The sequence below is a fragment of the Sus scrofa genome, chromosome 9 (genome assembly GCF_054392235.1).
Source record: "Sus scrofa isolate SSC_HxYL_T2T_F1_AM1 chromosome 9, Sscrofa_HxYL_maternal_Yorkshire_Landrace_v2.0, whole genome shotgun sequence".
Taxonomy (NCBI): domain Eukaryota; kingdom Metazoa; phylum Chordata; class Mammalia; order Artiodactyla; family Suidae; genus Sus; species Sus scrofa.
Window position 1 is genome coordinate 78,572,492 of NC_139391.1, and position 26,179 is coordinate 78,598,670.

Below are 26,179 nucleotides of genomic sequence, written 5' to 3' on the forward strand. Positions count from 1 at the left end.
AGGGAGTGTTTTTATTACGTAATCAATTTCATTTCTAGTGATTGGTCTGTTCAGTTGATTTATTTCTTCTTGATTCAGTTCTGTCAGGCTTGAGGTTTCTTTTTCAAATGGGAATAAGAATGCCTAATTTGCAACTTTGGAATTTTGTAGATTGGTTATTAAAGAGCCTGACATGGAGTAGGCACTCAGTAAACCACTTTAAGCTTTAAAGATAGATAGATATATAGGCATAAACAGACACAGCTAATATACTGAAGCTCCATCTGTATTTTAGACACTGGTGAAATGTTGCTATTTCATTTTAAAATACATAATTTAATTTGTACTTTATAATAGTACAAAGTGAAATACTACAAAGTGAAATGTGCTATTATAAAGTACTAATTAAATTATGTATTAAAAGCTAGGAATAACTACTGAAAGAATGGTGATAGTCTAGGATATAACTGCGCAAGGTAAAGGTCATATGTGCAACATTATACCAATATATAAAAAATGAATTGCACAATTTGCTAAAAAAATTTAAATTATAAAAACTGGCACAAATAAGTAGAATACCTGATTATACCATCATCCATTGACTATATTGCAATCAAATAAAAAAGATATGCCTGACCCTCAAAAGGTACTAAATCTGTAGTTCCCGTCATGTTGCAGTGGTTAATGAATCCAACTAGGAACCATGAGGTTACAGGTTCGATCCCTGCCCTTGCTCAGTGGGTTAACGATCTGTCGTTGCTGCGAGCTGTGGTGTAGGTCTCAGACGCCGCTCAGATCCCAAGTTGCTGTGGCTCTGGCATAGGCTGGCAGCTACAGCTCCGATTCGACCCTTAGCCTGGGAACCTCCATATTGCCGCGGAAGCGGCCCAAGAAATGGCAAAAAGACAAAAAACAAAACAAAACAAACAAACAAATAAAAAGGTACTAAATCCCTTCACAGGCAGTGACTACCAAACCTTCAAGGAACATGGAATTCCCAGTTTATACAAACTAGTCTAGAGCATAGGAAAATATGGAAAGCCACTCAATTTATTTTATGATTACACTGGAACAAAATATGATACTGTGACTAGTGACTGCAAATTATAGCAAACTATAAGCACTCTCATTTGTGTATAAAAATTGGTAGTTTGTCTAGAGACTTGGATAACCCATTATAAAGTGTAAGGAAAAATGTCATTTTTCATAGGCACAAAAACAAGAAAATAGCTAGTAATATAGCCAGTTTTTTTTTTAATCCATGAAAAAATATAGAATGCTACTGAAGGACCTAAAAATGATTTTGAATATTGAAAGATATATTTATGGATCCATAAGCTCAGTATTTTATGACTATCAATAGTTACTATATTAACTTATCAATTTGATTAATTCCAAATAAAATCCCAATAAAATTTTCCACAGCAGTTGAAAATTTAGTTCTAAAACTCATGTACAAGAGTAAATGCAAAATGGTAACTGAGACAATATTTAAAAACAAAAGATGGATTTTCCCTGTGTGATATTAAAGCATATTATAAAGTATAGTAATTAAAACTGTGTGGAGTTGGCTAAGGAACATATACATCAGTGAAATTAGATAGATAATGCAGAGAATGGCCCATGCATAGTTAGGAAATTAGGCATGATAGATGCAGCATTTTGTATCAGTGGAGAAAAGACAGATTATTCAATAAATGTTTTCCAGGCAATTGTCTAATCATTTTGAAAAAAACAATTATATTCTTCCTTATGGCAATTATAATATCACATTCTGGATGGATTAAATACCTAAATGTAAAAGACCACACAATGAGACTAATAGAAGAAAGTAAAAATGGTTAAGATTATATCTTTGAAATGAGGAAGATCTTGTGATGAGACACCCAAAACTGATGTTTGTATCAAATGTTAGGACTTATTGATGAAATACATCACTAATAGAAAAAATGATGAAAGCATTCAGAGAAAAAATATTTGTAATTTTCAATGTAATGATGAAAGGTTTTCATCATGAATATACAAAGAATTTCTACAAATAAAGAAAGGACATGCAGTGCAGTAAGAATTAGCAAAAGAAAGGAACAGTTAATTCATAGAACAGAAATTACAAATGACCAGTGCAGATATAAAATTTATTCAACCTCACTAATATTCAGGGAAATAAAAATTCAAATATATTAATCTACTATGTCAAATACAAAAAGGTTTAATGATACCACATGTTTATGAGGGTGTGAGGAATGAAGTACTCTCATACAGTTTAAAATTTCAAATGCTTATAACACATTTCCTAGGAACATCTGGGCACTTACCCTGAAAAGGTACTATGCCTGGGAACATGGTGGCGTGAGTAAAAATGTTTGTTACAAAAAGGTATCAGTAGCCTAAGTATCTCTTAGAACTATCTACATTATATTGGTATTAAAAAGTAGTCCAAAAGGTGGATTTGGACTTACACAGTTAAATTTCTAAAAAAATCTTTATTCAGTTATAAAAGCATGTTGTAGAACGATATATGTAAATCAGTACTATTTTTAAAAATTTCAAAATTTCAAATCAACACTATTTTCCATGGGTACATCAGTGTGTATATTCATATTTTAAACAGTCAAAGGAAAGGTGTCATAAGACTATGGCTTGTCTGGTTTTATAAGGTCTGCAGCAAAAAATTGTTTTTAAAATGTAAAATGGTTGAAGCAAAAAAATCTGCAGAAGAAAAATAGTTTAAAATAAGTGTGAAATTATGTGACATTCAAATTTCATTGTGCATAAAGTTTTATTAGATATAATCACAGTTGTCTGATTCAATTTAGTCAATGGCAAATTTAATGACCCTTTAAATTTTAAGTGTAGCCTGATGCTTTCAAGCTCTAATAGCAGAGCTGGGTAGTTGGTATAGAGACAGTAAATATAAGCCTAAAAAGTTTCTTTAGTTAATTATTATTTAACTAACAGAAAACATAAGCCAAAATATTCACTATCTGGCCCTTCTGCAGAAAAAAATTTGCCAACCCCAAAAAATAAATGTTTACCCTTATTTTAATGTTCTGGGTTTATTTATTTATTTTTTGTCTTTTTGTCTTGGCCATCCCTCAGCATGCAGAGGTTCCCAGGCCTACGGGTCTAATCTACCTGACAGCCACAGCCACGCCAGATCCGAGCGGCACTGCAACCTACACCACAGCTCATGGCAATGCCAGATCCTTAACCCACTGAACAAGGCCAGGGATTGAACCCGAATCAGAATTGTTTCCTCTGTGCATGACAGGAACTCCAGTGTTCTGGGTTTAAAACAGAATGTTTTCTTCTTGATTTGGTTGGATTTCTGAAACTAATAACATAATCTTTAAAAAGGATAACAATTGTTAGCTCAGACAAACTGAAAATATCTAGGTACAAGGCAGCTTCATTTGTGGCTTGACTCGGTTTACATTATCATCATCAGAAGCCATCTCCTGGCTCCTCTACCCCTGGGTTGTTTCCATGCTTAGGCCCAGATTTTTCACAAGAAGATCACTGGCAATTCTTGCAGGTGTTGGTTTCCCTGTTAGGATCTGGAGAAAGAAGCCGGTTTCTTCATCATGGTCAGCCTACCCAGCACACACCACATTAGGGAAGAGACAGGCAGTGGGAGCAGACAAATTGATAGGGAGGAGTAGTTTCTCATTAACATTGTTTAGAATTGCTGGAACATGGTGATAATAAAAAGCAACTGACTCATACTTAGTTTTCCAGTTGCTTTTAAATTCTTCACAGACCATTCACCCCTTTATTGCCTGCACCTGCGGCAGACCTCCACTAGCCTGTCTCTGTTGGTCTTGGAAGTAGCCTAAAAATCACTCTGATTAGATTACAGAGTAGTCAGCTGGCCTGAGTGTGAACCAGAAGAAAGAATTTATAGAAAAAAGCAATACACTGATTGGCTTAGAGCTCAGCCCCCATAGGTCAACGATGCCTTGAAAAACTAGAAGCGAGCTAGAAGACAGTTCTGAATAAAACTTGGCACTGCTATCAAAAGAGGGAGAAATGCCAGAGAAGCAAATAATAAGGAAATTCACTGCCAATGTCTATATGTAATTAAACATGCACATTTAAAAAAAAAGGAAAGAAAAATGTGTTTGAGCTCCAGATGCAAATCCACTATTAGTGATATTGTCTTCAAAGTTCTTGTTTTCTTTTTCTGTAATAAGTTGTGCACCATAGGGTGATTTTAAAGGTTAAATAAGATTAGGTAGGTAGTCTGCCTAGTGCTTGAACTTGGTATAGAACAGGTGTTTAATAAATGTTATCCAGTACTACCTGTTACTCTACTAAGAATGTGACTAAAGCCAACAACACCCAAAGCCACCAGTGATTATAACATTAGTTAGAAGGAGAGAATGATGAATGGCAGGATGTTCCATGATCTAAGTTAACTTCTGTTTCCTTTTTTCCCCAGATTGTACCATTTTATGGGGCAGTGGCTTTGATGTTGCTAGCCTGTAATACATTGATCTACAATAAAATCTAGCGTCCCTGTGGCTACTTATCTCTTATGAGAGAGACTGATTGCCCGATGGCCCAAATAATGGTCTCCCCATATCAATAACCTTTAAGCTGTGACTTTGAAATTGCTCCTATCAAGAGGTAGAGTCTATTTCCCCAATCCTTAAATATGGAATTACCTTCTGACTTGCTTGGCCAGTAGAATGTGGGGAAGTGACAGTGTACAGGTTCAAAACTTATGTTCTCAAGAAATCTCAAATACCTCCACTTTTTCAAAACCTGCCCTCCACTATTAGGAACAAGCCTGGGCTAGTCTAGTGGACACTGAGGGACTGAGCGGGAAAGAGCTGAGGTTTCTAGTTAGTTGATGCTTGATTTTGTGAGAGCCCTACCTAGATCAAGAGAGCTGCTTACTCCCAACCTGCAGCTGACCAGATATGCCTGAGTGAGTCCAGCTGAAACTTGAAGATTCATCCAGTTGCCCTAGATGCTTGAACAACAATAAACAGTTATAATCAACATTGATAGCAAACCAGTGCACTTGTGTATAATGTGCACTGGACTTTTTTATACCTTTGTTCCTCCTTGGAATAACATACTCAGTTTGCCATTTCTCTCCTGTAGTTCCTTAGTTAACAAATATTTAAGTAGGTGTCCAAAAAATTTAACAGAGTAGGATATTCAATCTCTATAAATTCTGATAAAATTTAACAGAGTAGGAGATTAAATCTCTATAAATTCTGATAAAATGAGAGTCATCTCGTTGGACCAACTTTTGGTTGGCTTTTTTGAGTTCATGAGGAGAGGTCTCTGCCCTTTTCTTGTGCGTTTTTGTTGTTACTGTTGTTGTTTAAAGAAAGTAGAAAAGTAGAAACGGCCAGGCAAAAAATATGCATTTTTTTAAAAAATTGTTAACCTTTTAAAAAGAGAGAGAGAAAGAAAGAAAATAAATAATACTTTTTCTTACTCTCTTTCCTTCAGGAATTGTTGTTTTCCACCTGGGATATTCTCCACAATTTCAGGTGGAATTGGTTTTAGTTCTATTTCCACAGCATTTAACTCTTAGACCAGTATGTGACTGAGCATCTTCCACTTTAATTGATCTAATTTGCACACATAATTTTGATGGAATTATTCATTGTAAAGTGCACCTTTGAGCCTTCCAGAATTCTGCCTTTTTTTTTTTTTTTCTGTGAATCCATTGCATTAATTTACCTGCAAATTCTCCCTTTCTCTGGAGGCTTCTTCTGGTTATGTAAATACTTTTGTACAGATTTCTCATTACAAACTGTTCTGAAATTCTCCGTTCTCCTATTTTTTTTTTCCTGCTTAGAGTTGGACCTAGACCTTGGAAGTTTCACAGTTGCAGTTTTTAATGATCCTTTTTTTTTTCTGATAAAGCAGAGATATTTGTCACATACCTATTCAATAACATCATGATTGTTGTAATAAACCCTAAAATGTCGATGAAGAATTCTAACCCTCAAAGATCCAAATTTCACTTCCAACAGAATTAAGTCTTATTTTTGAAGGTGTGAGTAATAAAAGATAGTAATATCAGTAATATTAGTAAAGGTACTAATAAAGTAATGAAGATGTTTTCCATGATAATTTTAGCCTGGTTTATTCTACCATAGGCTAATTAAAGTAACAACTGAAGAGGGTGAATACAGAAAGAGCTGTGATAGCTTCACAGTTTCATTATTTTAATTCTACTTATGGCTAGTAGCCACTCCTAAGATGCATTATATTGTGGCCTTATAGCAGCTTGTAAATAGGCTAAGTATATGGACATCAGCAAATACACCCAACTCATCCGTCCATATAGCTCGCTTTACTATTGCATCATCCTTTAATTATTTGTTTCCATGTTTCTGTCCCTCATTGTGTGCTTATGGAAGACAGTGATTTGCCTGAAATACAATAGATATTCAATTAATATTTTAGGAGAGAAGGAAGAAAGGAAAAGAGGAAGGGAGGGAGGGAGGGAAGAATTCAGCACAGGTGCACATATATAACTGTGAATATAAGACTTAGAAAACAATGAAAGAATAATCATGTTGCAGATACTGCAGCTGCACTTCAGTTTATAAGCTTATAAATATGAGCAGGGAGGACCCGCCTTATGTAAAGCACATCGCAGCTACCACTCTGAGTCTTGTGCTAGGCTAGGGTACTTCTGCAGGCAAGCAGGAAGTAGAGAAAGTAACATTGCTTTTAACTGGTACCAGCTGTGCAACAGCAGTCCTACCCACAGCCCAGGCTACTTTTTGACCCTTGATGTTTAACTCCACTTCTGGCTGGTGTGGAATGAAGGGAGAGGGAAAGGATAGCTCAGCTCTTTCCTTGCTGCCTTCCTTTCTGCCTTCCTCCTTTTTTTCCATAAAGGTAAAATGTCTTGAAAAGGGCTCAGGACATATAGTTCTAACTTATATATTAAATATATTAACTACATGTTCAAAAACTGTTAATTTGGTTCCAGTTACAAAATTACCATGATTTTATATACAGCTAAACAGACTTGAATATTTATGATCGATTAATTTCAGTAATTTGGGGTCCACAAAGAAAACATCATGAGTAACTAGTTATGCTTAGTAGAATGGACTTGGACTGAATAAAGGAAACTTTATTTTCTATAGAGGAAAGTTTGTAAATTGGTGAATTGTCCTTATAATGCCTTCTGATCTAGATTGGATTATATCTTGAAATATTAATATTCTGGCTGACAATGCGGTGTGACTCATAGACTGAATTGAATATGGGTGTATTTTATTAAGGAGCTGTATGATTTGCAGCAAATAAACAGCATTATAAATGTTGGTACTTATTCCTGGGACAGATGTAATCATCAGGAAGAGATAAAGCCAACATGTGTATTAGGAAGAAGGCAGTCTGTGGTCTTGCTGCATAGTAGCTATATTTAATTTAATATAGCTACTTAATGACCTGACATCATACTCTGAAACCAGGGCAGATATCTAAAAGGAAATTCTCATGACCCTAACCTTCTCTGGTTTGAATGTGTTTGCATGTTAAAGTCTATTATCTTACTGTCTGTCATAAAGAAAACTTGGGATAATTCTCCAATATGGTACTGTACATTTCATTCACTTTAAGAGAAGAGCCACCCAAGTCTGTGTAAAGGCAGTGATGGAAATGGAAGCTAGTTACTTTGATGGCACTACTCCTGAATCCTTTATCATTGCCAATACTCCACAAAACTACTGGGACCCCAGTCCTGTTGATAAGTTATTACATTCTGAACCTGCTACTTTATTTCGAACATGCAATAAAATGGACTCAGTCTCTGTAACTTTCGTATTAGCTTTCTCCTCTGTTGGTAAATGGCTATTGTTCATGTTCACTATGCACAGTGACGATTGTAATAAGTCAGAGGCACTCGTCTTTTGCGCCAACCTTCTTATCATCATACATCTCACTATTTCCCACCTGGGGACTCAAAATGCTGGAATAGGGCTTTTATTTTCTTAGCTGTTAGCGTACTTCCAACTTCTTTCCACCTCTCTGACTGCCCCCACAATCTCCTCCAGAAATCTATCCAGAGTCTGGGTCCTCCTTGAGCCGCTTTTATCTGTAGGATAACTTCTACAACATAGAACTGATGGGAATATAAAGGCCAGCATCTTATTCCAACAGTTTAACATTGGAATGAATGGTTTAGAGAGTATTGCCTCGGGTTAAAATGCCAGACATGTCATGAAAACATGGTTTTGTAAAACTGTTTTCTCTCTGCTCTCCTGTCTTCTATTTTTGATCTCAAAAACTTAAAAATTTTTGCATAGGAAAAAAGTAACTTTTAAGAGCCCCTCTCCCTCTACCATCAAGTCTTTTACCCAGATTTAACATTCCTAAGTCTTTTAGCTTTAAACCATCCCTGCAATCCTGCCAGCAAAGAGCAGGTAATTGAGAAGGTTCAAATTTCAAGTTGTAGAAAATACACAAAAGGATTCTGTTTCTGATAACTAGAAACTAGGGGGTTAGTTAGAGTGGACTGTAATTTGGTAATATAAGACATCTATTTAAGTCCTTAATTCTGACGCAATAGCCTCAATTTGAGGGAATGTTTTCTTTTTGTAAGGTTAGAAATGCTACCTGGTAGCAGGCTAGGGTCTGTGAGCTGTATTTTGGGTATAAGCTATAATTTATTCCTTTAAGAGCTGATGAAAATTTAAAGATAGGATTCTTCTAATTCTCTTGTACATTTTAAACACATTCCAACTGAACTTAGTGGTTACTAAGTGTCACAGAAATATTCACTGTGTTTACCTGCTTGTGGGATTGGTGGGGGCCGCGAGCTGAGGATAAACCCTCAAGTCTGGGAGACAGAGAAATAATTATCTGTTTGCCTCATAAGTATATGGAATAAATGTGTGTGGAGTTATTATATTGTCTCTAAGTAATTTCATTTCCTGATTGACAGGAGTATGATGAAGAAAGAATTAAAATCCAAGGAGGAACAGAAGAAAAGTATGTAGAAAATGTGATTTCCCCAAGGCTCGTGACATTGTCTTGTAAGGGAAGATGGGTCTGACTGCCAGTAGCAGCCTTAAACAAAATAATCAAAAAAGTGAGCCCCCGCACATAAGCTCGAGACTATCAGGTAATATGGGGTAATTTAGCTCATGATAATTATGATGATATCAACAGCTACTTATTAAATGCTTATTCTATGCCAGGTACTACTAACTCATGTCAGCTTAAAAATAACTCTATTGCTAAGACAGTATTCACCATTTTTTTCTCATCTCTATTTAATCAGTGCAGATATTGAGATATATAGAATTAATCCAGGCTCCTTGGAGGTAGTATTTGAAACAGTCATTTTGATTTGCAAGCCTATATTCTTTAATACTTTGATTTACTGTTTTTACAGAAAGACATTGAGTATAAGTTGCAAAAAAAAAAAAATCAAGAAAAAAACCCTTTAACTATATGAGAAAATCAAATTGAAAATTATATTCTTGAGCTTGATCAATCACTTTTTTTGGAATGGTTGTAAGATGTTTCCAAAATCCATATCTAATACCATTACTAAGTTTATCTGAAAGAAATCCCATAAGAGGAGAAGGAAATTCCACATGTCCACAAGGAAATAAGTATAAAAAATTAATTGCAGCATCACTTATGATAGGAAACCCTTACAAGAAGAATGTGAATAACTAAAATATAGTATATGCCACCAATGGAATGCAAGGTAGCAATTGGAAGTAATTAATTATATTTAAATGTAGCAGCATAAGCAGATCTCAGTAACTTAATGCTGATTTTATTTTTTTAATTACCAAATGAATTTTATTACATGTACAGTTGTACAGCAATCATCACAACCCAATTTTATAGCATTTCCTACCCCAAACCCCCATCACATTCCCCCACACCACAACCTGACTCATTTGGAAAATATTAAGTTTTTCAAAGTCTGTGAGTTCAGCATCTATTCTGCAAAGAAGTTCAGTCTTTCGTTTTTTTAGATTCCACATGTAAGTGATAGCATTTGATGATTGTGTTTCACTGTCTGACTGACTTCACTTAGCATGATAATTTCTAGGTCCATCCATGTTGATGCAAAGGCTGTAATTTTTCTTTTTAATGGCTGAGTAATATTCCATTGTGTATATGTACCACATTCTAGATCCACTCCTCTGTCCATGGACATTTATATACATACATGGCTATTGCATATAGTGCTACAATGAACATTGGAGCACATGTACCTTTTCGAGTATGGTGTTCTTTGGATAGATGCCCAGGGATTACTGGATCAAATGCTAATTCTATTTTTAGTTTCCTGAAGAGACTCAGTACTGTTTTCCACAATTTACATTCCCACCAATAGTATAATAGGGTTCCCTTTTCTCCACGCCCTCTCCAGCACTTATTGTTTGTAGACTTTTGGATGATGGCCATTCTGGCTGGTATAAGGTGGTACCTCATAGTGGTTTTGATGCGCATTTCTCTAATAATTAGTGATGTTGAACATTTTTTCCTGTGTTTTTTGGCTACCTGTATGTCTTCTTTGGAGAATTGTCTGTTTAGATCTTCTGCCCACTTTTTTGATGGGGTTGTTTGTTTTTTTGGTATTGAGCTACAGAAGGTATTTATAAATTTTGGAGATTAATCCCTTGTCATTTGCTTCATTTGTAAATATTTTCTCCCATTCTGTGGGTCTTTTTGTTTTGTTTAGGGTTTCCTTTGCTGTACAGAAACTTTTAAGTTTAATTAAGTCCCATTTGTTTATTTTTGTTTTTATTGTGGTTTATGTCAGAGAGTGTTCGACCTATGTTTTCCTCTAAGAGTTTTATAGTTTCTGGTCTTATATCTAGGTCTTTGATCCATTTTGAGTTTATTTTTGTGTATAGTGTTAGGAAGTGTTCTAATTTCATTCTCGTACATGTGGCTGTCCAGTTTTCCTAGCACCACTTATTGAAGGGGCTGTATTTCTCCATTGTATATTCCTGCCTTATTTGTCATAGATTAGTTGACTGTAGGTACATGGGTTTAATTCTGGGTGTTTTGTCTTGTTCCACTGATCTATATTTCTGTCTTTGTGCCAGTATCATATGGTTTTGATGACTGTTGCTTTGTAGTATATTCTGAAGTCAGGGAGCCTGATTCCTCCAGCTTCATTTTTCTTTCTCAGAATGGCTTTGGCTATTATGCATCATTTTTTGTGCTTCCAAACAAACTTGAAAATATTTTGTTCGAGTTCTGTGAAAAATGTCCTTGGTAATTTGATAGGATTGTATTGAATCTATAGATTGCCTTGGGCAGTATAGTCATTTTGATTATAAAGATTTTTCCAATACAAGAGCATGATGTGTCCTTCCATCTGTTTGTGTCATCTTTGATTTCTTCCATCAGCATAGTTTTCAGAGTATAGGTATTTTGTCTCTTTAGGTAGATTTATTCTTAAGTATTTTATTCTTTTTGCTGTGAAGGAAAATGGGATTGTTTCCTTAATTTCTCTTTCTGATCTTTTGTTGTTGGTATATAGAAATGCAATCAATTTCTGTGTATTAATTTTGTATACTGCACCTTTGCCAAATTCATTGATGAGCTCTAACAGTTTTCTAGTAGTGTCTTTAGGATTCTTTAGGTAAAGTATCATGTCATTTGCAAATACTAATAGTTTTACTTCTTCCTTTCCAATTTGGATTCCTTTCGTTTTTTTTTCTTCCCTGATTGCTGTGACTAGAACTTCCAAAACCACGTTGAATAGTTGTGGCGTGAGCGGACATCCTTGTCTTGTTCCTGATCTCAGCAGGAATTCTTTTAGCTTTTCACCATTGAGAATGATGTTAGCTATGAGTTTGTCATATATGGCCTTTATTATGTTGAAGTAGCTTACTTCTATGCCCACTTTCTGAAGGGTTTTTATCAGAAATGAGTGTTGGATTTTATCAAAGGCTTTTTCTGCATCTATTGAGAGGATCATATAATTTGTATTCTTCAATTTGTTAATGTGGTATATCAAACTGATTGATTTGCAGATATTGAAGAATCCTTGCATCCCTGGGATCAATTCCACTTGATCATGATGACAATTCTTTAAATGGGTTGTTGGATTCGTTTTGCTGGTATTTTGTTGAGAATTTTTGCATCTATGTTCATCAGTGAAATTGGCCTGTAATTTTCTTTTTTTGTGGTATCTTTGTCAGGTTTTGGTATCAGGGTGATGGTGGCCTCATAGAATGAGTTTGGAAGTGTCCCTTCCTCTGCAATTTTTTGGAGTAGTTTTATAAGGATAGGTGTTGGCTCTTCTCTAAATGTTTGATAGAATTCGCCTGTGAAGCCATCTGGTCCTGGACTTTTGTTTGTTGGAAGTTTTTAAATCACAGTTTCACTTTCAGTACTTGTGATTGGTCCGTTCATCTTTTCTATTTCATTTTGGTTTAGTCTTGGAAGATTGTACTTTTCTAAGAATTTGTCCATTTCTTCTAGGTTTTCCATTTTATTGGTGTATGGTTGCATGTAGTAGTCTCTTATGACCCTCTGTATTTCTGTGATGTCCACCGTAATTTCTCCTTTTTCATTTCTAATTTTATTGATTTGAGTCTTCTCTCTTTTTTTCTTGCTAAATCTGGCTAAGAATTTATCAATTTTGTTGATCTTTTCAAAGAACCAGCTTTTCATTTCACTGATCTTTTATATGGTTTGCTTTGTTTCTATTTCATTGATTTCTGCTCTGATCTTTATGTTTTCTTTCCTTCTGCTAACTTTAGGTCTTGTCTGTTCTTCTCTCTCGAGCTGCTTTAGATGTAAAGTTAGGTTGTTTATTTGAGCTTTTTCTTGTTTCCTGAGGTAGGTTTGTATTGCTATACACTTCCCTCTTCGAACTGCTTTTGCTGCATCCATAGGTTTTGGAGTGTTGCATCTTTGTTGTCATTTGCTTCTAGGTACTTTTTAATTTCCTCTTTGATTTCTTCAGTGATCCATTGGTTGTTTAGTAGCATGTTGTTTAGTCTCCACATGTTTGTGTTTTTGGCATTTTTTTTCTTCTTGTTGATTTCTACTCCTATAGTGTGGAGGTCAAAAAGATGCTTGATATGATTTCACTTTTCTTAAAGTTACTGACATTTGATTTGTGGCCCAGAATGCAATCAATCCTAGAGAATGCTCCATGTGCACTTCAGAAGAATGTGTATTCTGCTTCTTTTGGATGGAATGTCCTATAAATATTAAGTCCATCTAGTCTAATGCTTTATTTAGGGCCTGTGTTACCTTGTTGATTTTCTGTCTGGATGGTTTATCCATTGCTGTAAGTGGGGTGTTAAAGTCCTCCACTATTACTGTGTTATTGTCAATTTCTCCTTTTAAGGTTGTTAGCAGTTGTCTTATATATTGTGGTGATCCTATGTTGGGTGCATGTATATTTACAGTTGTTATATCTTCTTCTTGGATTGATCCTTCGATCATTATGTAATGTCCTTTTTTGTCTATTATAATATTCTTTGTTTCAAGATCTATTTTGTCTCATATGAATATTGTTACTAGAGTTTCTTTTGATTCCCATTTGCCTGGAATATTTTCTTCCATCCTCCCTCACTTTCAATTTGTATGTGTCTCCAGAAGCAAAGTGGGTCTCTTGAAGACAGCGTGTATATGGATCTTGTTTTTGTATCCATTCAGCCAGTCTATGTCTTTTTGGGGGCATTTAGTCCATTTACAGTTAACATAATTATTGATATGTATGTTCTTATTGCCATTTTATTAACTGTTTTGGATTTGTTTTTGTTGCTCTTTTTTCTTCCCTTCTTCTCTTGTTCTCTCTTGTAGTTTGATGACTATCTTTAGTGTTGTATTTGAGTTGACTTTTCTTATTTTTGTGTGTATCAATTGTAGATTTTTGGTTCGCAGTTATTCTGAAGTTTTGATATAGGAGCCTATATCTGTATGAGATTAAGTTGTGGGTCCCTTAATTGTAAGTGTATCTTCAGTGTTCTGCGTTTGTACCCTCCTCTTCTCATGACTTCAGATTTTGGTGGCATAATTTTGCGTGGGTGATTTTGTATCTTTACTGTATATATACCTTTACTGGTGAGCCTTGTCATTTGTGATATTTTTGTTTCTGGTTGTGGCCTTTTCTTTTCTGCCTAGAGAAATTCCTTTAGTATTTGTTGTAAAGCTGGTTTAGTGTTGCTGAATTCTCTTATTTTGCTTATCTGTGAAGGTTTTGGTTTCTCCTTCAAATCTGAATGAGAGCCTTGCTGGGTAGAGTAATCTTGGTTGGAGGTTTTTTCTTTTGATCACTTAAGTATATCATGCCCCTCCCTTCTGGCCTGCAGAGTTTCTGCTGAAAAATCTGCTGATAACCTTATCAGAGTTCCCTTGTATGTTATTTGTTTCCTTTCCCTTGCTGCTTTCAAGATTTTCTCTTTGTCTTTAATTTTGGTCAGTTTGATTAATATGTGTCTCGGGGTATTCCTCCTTGAGTTTATTTTGTATGGTACTCATTGCGCTTCCTGGATTTGAGTGACTGGTTCCTTTTCCATGTTAGGAAAGTTTTTGGCTATTATCTTCTCAAATACTTTTTCTGTCCCCTTCTCTCTTCTCTTTCTGGCACCACTATAATATGGATGTTGGTGCGTTGAATGTTGTCCCCAAGTTCTGTGAGACTCTCTTCATTTGTTTTCAATCTTTTTTCTCTTCTCTGTTCTGCATCCATGATTTCCACTAATCTGTCCTCCACCTTGCTTATTCGTTCTTCTGCCTCCTGTATTTTGCTGTTAGCTGCTTCTAATGAAGTTTTTATTTCAGTTATTGTATTTTGCATCTCTTCTTTAAGTTTTATATCTTGTATCTTCTTGCTCAGTGTTTCCTGTATATTATCCATCTTTGCCTCCAGTTTGTTTCCAATGTCTTGCATCATCTTCAGCATCAACAGTCTAAAGTCTTTTTCCTGGAGGCTGAGAATCTCCTCATCACTTAGCTGATCTTCCGGGGTTTTTCCTTTCTCCCTCATCTGAGTTATAGTTCTCTGTCTTTTCATTTTTATAGGTTTTTGGTGTGGTGACCTTTTTACAGATAATAGAGTTGTAGCCTTTCTTACTTCTGGTGTCTTCCCCCTTGTAGCTGAAGTCAGTATGGGCGGCTTGCTGTAGCCTTCCTGATGGGAGGGACTGATGCCTGCCCACTGGTAGGTGGAGCTGCTTCCTATCCCTCTGGTGGGTGGGGCTTTGTCTCTGGTTGAGATTAGAGGCTGCTCTGTGCCTGGGGGGGGGGGGTTGTTTAGGCAGGCTGTTTACTGAGAGGTGGGTCTGTGATCCCACCTGGATTGTTGTCTGGCCTGGGGCTTCTCAGCACTGATGGGTGGGGCCACATTTTCCCAAAATGGCCACCTCCAGAGAAAGGCACACTGAGGAGTATTCTCAAAAGCTTTGCTTCCAATGTCCTTCCCCTACAAGCCACATTCACCCCTGTTTTCCCAGGAGGTCCTCCAAGAACTGCAGGCAGGTCTGATCCAGATTCCTGTGGAGACTTAGCTTTGCCCTAGTACCCAGTGCACATGAAAGTCTGTGTGGGCCTTTTAAGAATGGGGTCTCCATTTCCCCCAGTCCCGTGGAGCTCCTGCACATTAGCCTCACTGGCCTTCAATGCCAGATGCTCCAGGGGCTCTTTCTCCCAGTGCCAGATCCCCATGTGTGGCAGTTTGATGTGAGGCTCAGAACTCTCACTTCTGTAGGTGACTCTCTGTAAACCAGTTACTTTCCAGTCTGTGGGGCTTCCCACCCGGGAGGTATGGGGTTGCTTATATCATGTAATCACCCCTCCTACCTCTTGATGTGGCCTCATCTTTGTCTTCTGGAGTAGTATATCTTTTTGAAAGTTTACAGTCCATTTGGTTGAAGATTGCTCAGCATTTGGTTGTAAGTTTTGTTGTTTTTAAGAGAGAAGTTGAGCTCCAGTCCTTCTCTTCAGCCATCTTAATCCCATCTCTAATACCTTTTCTTTAAATTAAAGCCTTCCATGTTTGAAAAATATTCTAGGGTTTTTTTTTTAAGTACTTTTGGTCATTTTTGGAGAAACTATATTGGCAGAGAAAATTATCAAGAGTAATTTTACAATATACATTGTTTTAATATATTTTCTAATATTTTTAACTCAATAACTTAATCCTCAGGAGCTTTCTAATGCTAATTTAAAGAAATAATTAAATATAGGCAAAAATATATGTGCATAAAAAATTCATCATAATGTGATATAATAGCAAAAAATGAAAAATAGCTAAAAGAGCAAGAAGAAAAATATTAGAAGAATTAGGCACTTTTTTCTGATGGAATGCCATTGTCATGAAAAAGTTTTTTGTTTGTTTGTTTGTTTTTTTTTTTTTCCTGTCTTTTTGCCATTTCTTGGGCCACTCTGGCAGCATATGGAGGTTCCAAGGCTAGGGGTCTAATCGGAGCTGCAGCCACCTGCCTACGCCAGAGCCACAGCAACTCGGGATCCAAGCCACATCTGTGACCTACACCACAGCTCACGGCAACGCCCGATCGTTAACCCACTGAGCAAGGGCAGGGACCAAACCCACAACCTCATGGTTCCTAGTCAGATTCGTTAACCACTGTGCCACAACGGGAACTCCCATGAAAAAGTTTTTAAAAAATATTTAATAACATGGAAGAAACACTACAAACATTCATATGTGAAAAAGGTTATAAATATAAACCAAAATTGAGGAGTTCCTGTCGTGGCGCAGTGGAAACAAATCCAACTAGCAACCATGAGGCTTTGGGTTCGATCCCTGGCCTCACTCAGTGGGTTAAGGATCTGGTGTTGCTGTGAGCTGTGGTGTAGGTCACAGATGCGGCTTGGATCTGGTGTTACTATGGCTCTGGCGTAGGCTGGCAGCTGTAGCTCCAATTGGACCCCCCTAGCCTGGGAACCTCCATATGCTGTGATTGCAGCCCTAAAAAGATAAAAAGACAAAAAGTAAATAAATAAATATATACCAAAATTGAAAAAAAATCTTTAAAAATCTTATTTAAAAAATTTATTTCTGAATGCAATATGACATGCAAAATAATTTCTTGATTCTTTTTCCAAATTCCTTAAGTGATAGTTTGCTGCTTTTATAAAACAAAATAAATAACATGTTATTTAAAACTCTTAAATATTGCTGAAATTGGTAGTTTAAATAATTCATAATCATTCTTTTTATTTGTTAAAATGTATGTGTGAATTCCTCTAGGCAGCCTTTAAGAGTAGAAATTTTAGACATATTTTCAGCCTTATTTTGGGAATTATCCAGAAATCGTTGAGGTGCATATGTGACATGGACATGGAGGATTTAATGAAAAGGAAATGGCCAAATTGGAAGTGAACTTTACACCTTCAATGAATTAAAGAAAATTGAAAATGCAATAACAACAATAAAAAAGAAAATTGAAAAGGCAACAAAATTTGTTTTTTCAAAGCATTGTCACGTACCTTTTTTAGAAGATATTTATTCTAGCTCATATATGAAGCCTCAGGATGGACTCACACTGCTTGATATCAGGGCATGGCTCCAGAACCAGGTGTGGGTTTGTGATGTTTTTAATAAAATTAAGAAGCAGCTCGCTCTGGAAATTATGAGGGGAATTTAAAGAAAGAAATAAAAGTTATAAAGGTGATGACCATAACCTATTAAATACTGGTCCACCTTCTGTTTTCTCTTATTTCTACCGTAGGTTTTTTTTTTTTTTTTTCCTTTGAAACAAACTATCCCCAACAACAGGTGATATTACGTTCAGCAGTGTCACCACCTGCAGAATCTCCGATTAGCAGGTATCAGAGTATATTTTCATTTGCAGGAACAAACCCTTTAATCCTCAGAAAAATGAGCCACAAAGTGTGACAGATCCAAAACACAAACAGAATGTTGTCTTTTCTTACTTAACAATGATAAATAGCAGCGGTCACCAAGCTTGAAGTTTAGAGATAGAACCACGAGACTCAAAACTGCAGTTGGATCATGGAGGTGCTCGCAAAGGGATAAACTCAGTCCTGCAGATTCTTTCCCTGGCATCGAGTCCTTCCGAGGCCACGTCTGTGTATTCTCCAGGTTCCTCAGATTATATGAACGTGAAAAAGAACATATTCCCATGGTTTGCTCCATCAATACTAATGCCTGCAAATCTGGGCCACTTCCTCAAAGTTTCTGGAAATGATCTCATGTCAAGGTGCCAACAGATCAGACACATGTTTCCCGTCTCCAGACAGAAGGAAGAATATCTCTCTTCACTCTTCCTTAGAAATTACCAGGCAGAAATCATGTGAGAGTGGTTGGATTCCTTCCCGATGTCCCAAGACACTAAAAATAAAATCGTTGCTGCATGTGAAGGGAATGTTTGAGTTGTATTTGCACACAACTTTCCCAAATTGCAAGACTTCTGCTGCCAAAGGAGAAAACAACTACCAATTAACCAAGGACTCAGAGGCTTAGAATACACAATGACCCATCAAATGGTAAGCAAACATCTAGATCAGTCTTCCAAAGAAGTACTTGTGACTAGAAGGCAAAAAGAAAGTCTTGCATCCATAGAGGTAATAAAACATCATATGGGAACCTCATAAGTAGATGACGGCTCAGGACTGACTCTGAGGTTAAAACGCCAAATGACAGTCCACAGTGGCCTCCTGAAACTTGTTTTTCTTTTTTAGTAAATGGGGCTGGAATCACTGTACTTGTGTGAGTATGGTGTATCTCCTCTGAAATGCCATCCTCATTGTTTTTTTTCAACATTGCCTTGACATACTTTCAGCTTTTACATCTACAGTTAAGTTTGATGATCACCTGATGTAGAGAAGCTGAAATGGATTGACAAACAGGCAGCTGGAAGAGGAAGAGACTTGCCCTAAATTAGAAAAATCATTAAAGATACAGAGGATGGAATAGGATCTGTTTTCTATCTCCAGTGGAAAGAGGTAAAGAAAAAGGAGTTTGGCAAATGGGAGATAGTAATTTAGACATCTTGAAGATCTTACAGGTTTGCAGCTACAAATAATCACCACCTTTTAGTAAGAGCTAAATTCTTTAAATGCATCATAGGTATGAATTTCAACATCACAAACTTGAGCATGCAGAAAATGTGATTTTCTTTATTGCCATAATAGTGTCATAATCTGACTGTTTTTCAGTACAGTGATTTTGGGGTCCTTTCCCTCTAGGGTCAGAAACAGTATAGTTTAATCTTCCTTCCAGGTTTTCCCTTCCTTCTGATATCCCAAGGGACATGACCAGGAGGAGGGTGTTCTGTGCCCTCTGTTAGTCCAACAAGTCCTCCCCCTTCCTCCTCGGTGGCAGGCTTGGTCTTCAGCCTCCTAGGATTTCTCCTAATTCCTGACCCAGCCCTCTACCCTACAGCTCATATGCAGTGTCCCCCAGTTCAGAAAACCGAAGCTGAAACATGTAATTGGCCCTGGAACATATTCCCTGAATGCATCTGAATTCATGCCTTTTTTAATTTCAAGCAGGTTTCCTACATCTAATTTTTAATCAAATACCACGCATTCTTCAAAGCCCCAAATATTTCCTGATCCCCTCAACCAGAAGGGAATTTTCTAAACTCACAGTCTGTCCTTTTCCTAAGAACTTTCTCACCTTCTGCCAGCACAAACGTTCAACTGGCATGCATTTCTGCAGGTGGGACCCTTGTTGATTGCAGGCGAGTGGGGCAGTGATCATTCTGATTGATTCTTGGCTATGTCCTACCGGTGGTTTTTGCATTTTTGATACAAATTCTGCCTTCTGTCCTAGATTATGATAAATTATATCCATGCCTTCCTCTCCTACTGTAAACTCCCTGAGGAAAAATAAATGTTTCAATTTCATAGTTCATTCAGTTCCTTGCACACAGTAGGCAATCAAAAATACTTATTAAAATGAATCCTTAGGTAAAACTGGACTAGGCCACAACACTGTTCTTAGTATAAGAATGGAAAAGGCAGGCGATATCATTCATCATCAGCATTTAAATACAGTCTACTTGCCAGCATTACTCTCTTCTGTCTACTCCCTAATGCCTACTTAAAGTCTCATAATTTTTAATTTGAGAAAAGAACCAGTGGGGTACTTTTGTTTTAATTTGTGGCAAAAAAAGAAAATAAAATTATTCAAACTTTGCTCTTCTACCACTGACAGTTAATAATACCACTGTCATCAACAGAGCATATTTAAAAGGCATTCGAGAAATCCACCTTTTCCCTGATTTAACATCAGGTTTTAATTCTGATTCCCTCTCAGAAGGGTTACAACTCAGCAGCCACATTGTCACTTTTGTGTTCCTCCATCACCCTAACATAAGAACAGAAATAGTAAACGCAGCATAAGAAGACTTAAAATTCACAAGGACCAGGGGAGTTCCCGTCGTGGCGCAGTGGTTAACGAATCTGACTAGGAACCATGAGGTTGCGGGTTCGGTCCCTGCCCTTGCTTAGTGGGTTAAGGATCTGGCGTTGCCGTGAGCTGTGGTGTAGGTTGCAGACGCGGCTCGGATCCCGCATTGCTGTGGCTCTGGCATAGGCTGGGGGCTACAGCTCCGATTCGACCCCTAGCCTGGGAATCTCCATATGCCACGGAGCGGCCCAAAGAAATAGCAAAAACACAAAAATAAATAAATAAAAAATAAAATCCGAATAGGAACCATGAGGTTGCGGGTTCGGTCCCTGCCCTTCCTCAGTGGGTTAACGATCCGGCGTTGCCGTGAGCTGTGGTGTAGGTTGCAGACTCGGCTCGGATGCTGCGTTGCTGTGGCTCTGGCGTAGGCCGGTGGCTACAGCTCCGATTCAACCCCTAGCCTGGGAATCTCCCTATGCCGCGGGAGCGGCCCAAGAAATAGCAACAACAACAACAACAAAGACAAAAGACAAAAAAAAAAAAAAAAAAAAAAAAATTCACAAGGACCAGATCCTTTGACCATCGTAAACTCATAGATTATTGTACAGCATCACTGCACAAAGAATTGGCTTTTGTTTCAGAAACACAAGGTGAAAACAAAATAAAATAAAAATGATCCAGACATGCTGTACTGTAGATACTAAAAAGCAAAACTTTTCTTATCCCTTTAGAAGACTTAGTTTGTGAGAATAGGTGAAGATGTTGGTTGTAGGGCTTTGCCTACTTCCTAGCTAAAAGACCTATGTTTACACCAGCTTTCCAGAACATGGATTCAATTTCCTGTCTTCACAGAGTTACAAATGAGTATTTGAGGTATCCATGAAATAATCTGCAAACTATGAATGTTAAACCCACAAAAGCCAGAAGCCTTCTGTTCAGGCAGTCACCAGCTTAATGCTAACTTGAGGCATTCTCCATGTTTATAGTGGTTATTGCTACTGCTACCACTCTTAGCCCTGCTCAACCCCAAAACTCCCTCCTGAAGGAACTGCCAACCCCCATTGTCATCCTGTCTTCTGGAGTCTAGTGTTCAAAAGATCTCAGCACTCAGAGTTTAGGATTTAATGAGGGTCAGAGTGCTTAATGTCTAGAGGAGACTGGGCTCTAGATTCAAGTTCATAGTCTTGATTCTCAGAGCACAAACCATAGTCAAATGCAGGTTTTTGTTCCTAATACCTGACCTACAGAACTAGACTTTAGTGGGTCAGCCCAGGAATCAGCATTTTAAACTCATGTGTCATATTTTTTTCATTAAAAAAAAATTGCCATATTAGCGATACTAGGTAAACTTCAGATTGCTTACAGTCCCCCATAAGCTTCCAACTAAATAGCTTGACTGATGGTTTCAGTCAAAGAACCAAGTTTGCCTTCCCAAGTAGTGCTTCAACCTGAGTGAAAAAGTTCATGACATGCTAAACCAACCTTTTAAAGGAATATTTAAATGATTCCTTTGTTTCCCCAAAATCCCAAGTAAAGAAGCCCATTTGGCTATTATTAAACCAGAACCCCTAAGTCAGGTGACCCAGGTGACTATGCAGCTATGATGGGGACTGAGAAGGAGCTGCCTTTACCTTAACTCCTTCAGATCAAAATTATTCAGATAACTTATACACAAATAGCACATCTGTCATGAACATTCCAGTTTTATTTAGTGTCCGCAGCCTTGAATGATAATTTCAATAGAAATATATACTCTCATCCAAAACCAAATAGAAGAGGCTACTGTTTTTCACCTAGAGCTGAGAGATCCTATTTTCAAGAGGAATTGAAATCTTTTGTTTTGCAAATTGCACATTATAAACGTCACTTAGAGCACTTCCTTAATCAGTTTTATGCAACTAATAGTTTCTTCAAGTTAGTTAGGAGATTGCTAGCAATTAATTAGTAAGGTTAACAATGTTTTCATTGATCAGCCTGGCAGCAGTGATTGACAACATTAATATAATTGCTTTATTTCTCAGGAAACCTTGGCGTAAGGACCTAATAGTACTGGGAAACAGTTGGGAGATAAAGAAAAATAGATTATAAGCTTTAGATTGGGCCAATTACCTTAACATTTTGCTCCGTGGCTTTGATAACTGAATTAAGGGCTGAGAATCCCTTCCCTTAGGGGCTAAGGGCTTATTTTTCCATCCTTCCCCTATACCCAGCAAGACAGTAAGACAGAAATGAGGTGGGGTCTGTGCTGTGAGCTAGGACCCTACATTACCATTTCAATTATCATCACCATGACCAAATAAAGAAAGAATCTATAAACAGAATTTGAAAATTCAAAGTTCAGTGGCTGCATTTCACATCTTTTCTGAGGAAATCAGAGACCAAAAGGGAAGAGAGGACAAGTGTGCTCTGCTTCCTACCTCTTAAAAGTTTCCAGGATGTTACATAGGTTTTTCTGCTTGTCATTCAGATAGAGAATTAATATTGGTTATGTCCCAGATTGATTCTAGACCTACCTACAGTAGTATTTTTTAAGTCATCCTTGTTCAAGGATTACCAGGAAGAGAAGGTAAAACGTGATGGTCAGGTCCATCTTGTGACCTGAGTTCTTGTAATTTCTCTGGAAATTTGATAGAAACCTTTAGTCCTTCATTGTACTTGACCTACTTCTGCAAAAGGACTAGTATTTTTGTACCAAATCTGCTCTTCAAAATAACTAAGTTTACATCTTTATAATAACCAAAGCTGATGAAAATTTTAAAAGTAATTTCTCTTTTAGTTAAAATGATGGGGAAAATAAGTATAGGTTTTGTTTGGATATTTGCTCAGGGTGTTAGAACTGTTCTGAAAGGTGTTCACATAGGTGTCAAGCTACTTAAGAAAACATAAAATTGCAGATACTTTTCAGTAGAAGGATCACTTACGGAGAGCATTCTTGTTTTCAGATACCTGTCACGATAAATACATTACCTTCAATTCTTACAACAGTATGGCAAATTAAAGTCCACTTGTACAGATGAGGAAACACAGAATAAATGACTGGTACAAGGTCAGGTAGGTAAAATCCATGTTTGTGTAGTTCCAAAGCCTATGTCCTTTCTGCTATAGCAAACATCTTCATGGTGGAAACTCTTAGATTTCATCTAACTTTCCAGTGTTGAGAGGTGTAATTGTTCCTTTTATTAGGGTCATTGCTAATGGTGGTACTATCACAAAGAAAAGTAGTATTGTGGTTAAGATTTTGGTACCATGCCAGCCTTGCTGTGTCTGAATCTTGGCTCCGACCCTTTCTAGCTATGTATCCTTATGTAGCTCGACTTCTCAATGCCTCTCTTTCCTCTGCTTAAAAATTGCTTTATTTTTCAGAGGTAACACCCTCTCTACCTCAGAAAGCTGTTGAAAGAATTAAATGAACTAATTCAGTGCTTCTAAAACTTCAGTGTGTGCTTTAAGGCTTAAATATAAGACAAGACACCATCAAACTCCTAGAAGAGAACACTAGCAAAACATTCTCTGACATCAACCTTACAAATGTTTTCTCAGGTCAGTCTCCCAAGGCAACAGAAATAAAAACAAAAATAAACCAATGGGACCTAATCAAACTGAGAAGCTTTTGCACAGCAAAGGAAACCATAAAAAAAAAAAAGAAAAAAAAAAGACAACTTACAGAATGGGAGAAAATAGTTTCAAACGATGCAACTGACAAGGGCTTAATCTCTAAAATATGCAAACAACTTATGCAACTCAACAGCAAAAAAGCCAACAACCCAATGGAAAAATGGGCAAAAGACCTGAATAAACATTTCTCCAAAGAAGATATACAGATGGCCAACAAGCATATGAAAAAATGCTCAACATCACTGACTATTAGAGAAATCCAAACCAAAACTACCATGAGGTACCACCTCAGACCAGTCAGAATGGCCATCATTAATAAGTCCACAAATAACAAATGCTGGAGAGGGTGTGGAGAAAAGAGAAGCCTCCTGCACTTTTGGTAGGAATGTAAGCTGGTACAATCACTATGGAAAACAATATGGAGGTACCTTAGGAATCTATACATAGAACTACCATATGACGCAGCAATCCCACTCTTGGGCATATATCCAGACAAAACTTTCCTTGAAAAGGACACATGCACCCCCATGTTCATTGCAGCTCTATTCAATAGCCAAGACATAGAAACAACCTAAAAGTGTCCATCAACAGATGAATGGATTCAGAAGATGTGGTATATATACACAATGGAATACTACTCAGCCATAAAAAAGAACAAAATAATGCCATTTGCAGCAACATGGATGGAACTAGAGACTCTCATACTGAGTGAAGTAAGTCAGAAAGAGAAAGACAAATGCCATATTATATCACTTATATCTGGAATCTAATATACAGCACAAATGAACCTTTCCACAGAAAACAAAATCATGGACTTGGAGAACAGACTTGTGGTTGCCAAGGGGGAGGGGAGGGAGTAGAATGGATTGGGAAATTGGGGTTAATAGATGCAGACTTTTGCCTTTTGAATGGATTAGCAATAAGATCCTGCTGTGTAGCACTGGGAACTATATATTGTCACTTACAATGGAGCAAGATACTATGAAAAAAAGGAATGTATACGTGTATGTATTGACTGGGTCACCTTGCTGTTCAGTAGAAAATTGACAGAACACTGTAAACCAGTTACAATGTAAAAAAATAAAAATCATAAAAAGGAAAAAAAAGAAAACTTCAGTGTGCATATGAACCACCTGGCAAGAGTGGAGCCTAAGATTTTATAGATGTGACATTTAGAACGGTAGCTGATATGGAGTGGTTTTTCAATAATGGTCTGCTGTGGTCACTTAATGTTTAGATAAGGAAAGGTCACCTGGAGAAGATACTAGTTTTGAATGAATTTTTGAGGGAATGATGACTGAAAAGATCACACATTGTGCATGCCAGAACTTCTGTAACGTTTCATTGCCTGGCTGAAGCGTCAGGCACAGGCTACCTTCTTACTGGAAATAGTATAATTTTGAAAATGCAGTTAGGACAGAGGTGGCAGTGGTACAGCTTCCCAAAAGAGCAGTTTATTTGTTGAGCAACTATTTATTAAGTGTCTTGTGCTTTAACAGAGATTTGGAATCAATTGAGCATTCAGTATATGGCAGGCACCAATTCAGGCATGGGGAATACTTGGCCATGCCATTATTTTATTTTATTTTGTTTTGTTTTATTTGACATTATTTTAAAAGTTTCCTCTGTAGAATCTGTCCTTCATCACCAGCTGCAAGGTGAATGGTTTTTTTTTTTATGGGGAGTATCTGTCCTCTTGCTGTAGTTCTCCTTTTCATGGCATAACTATCCTTTCCTACTTATTTCTTTTAGTTCCCCCATTTCAGTCTAAGTACATCACTCTTCTGGATGATTCCTAGGCATAGTCACTTTTTCATCCATCCCACACATTTTTATTGAGTGCCCAATTCATATATAATGAATAGCTCTTAGCACAGTGTGTGTTGGAAAAAATAATTAACAGGTAATTAACCATAATTTACCTGATCTGTAGTGTTTTTTAATTTTTCCTATTTGCCTCAAATAACATCTTTCTTGTATCTTCTAGCCACAGTAGATCCAAGATCCACTTTAACATAAACACTAGAACTTTACATCCATGTCTGAATCTATAATATAAAGGTGTTAGAAACTCAGCTGAAAGCAAACTGCTCCATACCCATGCCTTAATTAGATGCCTTTTTTCATGAAATATACTTATATTAACATATTTTGTGCACTTTCAGCTTCATCTTTATGGACATCATTCCTGTATTATCCTTCAGAGGCAGAAATAATGATTTCAGATGCTAGAAATACCAATTGTTAACATTATTG

General features: G+C 37.0%; 1 long non-coding RNA gene across 50 annotated transcripts in view; it reads left to right on the plus strand.

Annotated features, from left to right (window-relative positions):
• The window catches only part of LOC102163402 (uncharacterized), a 204,980-nt gene that overhangs the window by 108,800 nt on the left and 70,001 nt on the right, over nt 1-26,179 (plus strand). For 25 of the 50 annotated variants that reach the window (XR_014815802.1, XR_014815804.1, XR_014815805.1 and 22 more), the window contains one exon: nt 8,912-9,091. The exons of 4 other annotated variants lie outside the window; for them this stretch is intronic. This is a non-coding gene — a long non-coding RNA (uncharacterized LOC102163402). Of the gene's footprint in view, nt 1-8,911; nt 9,092-18,734; nt 18,898-23,250; nt 23,360-23,671; nt 25,035-26,179 lie in introns of those variants that run through there. 21 more of the 50 variants (XR_014815814.1, XR_014815817.1, XR_014815813.1 and 18 more) reach the window with 10 other exon arrangements.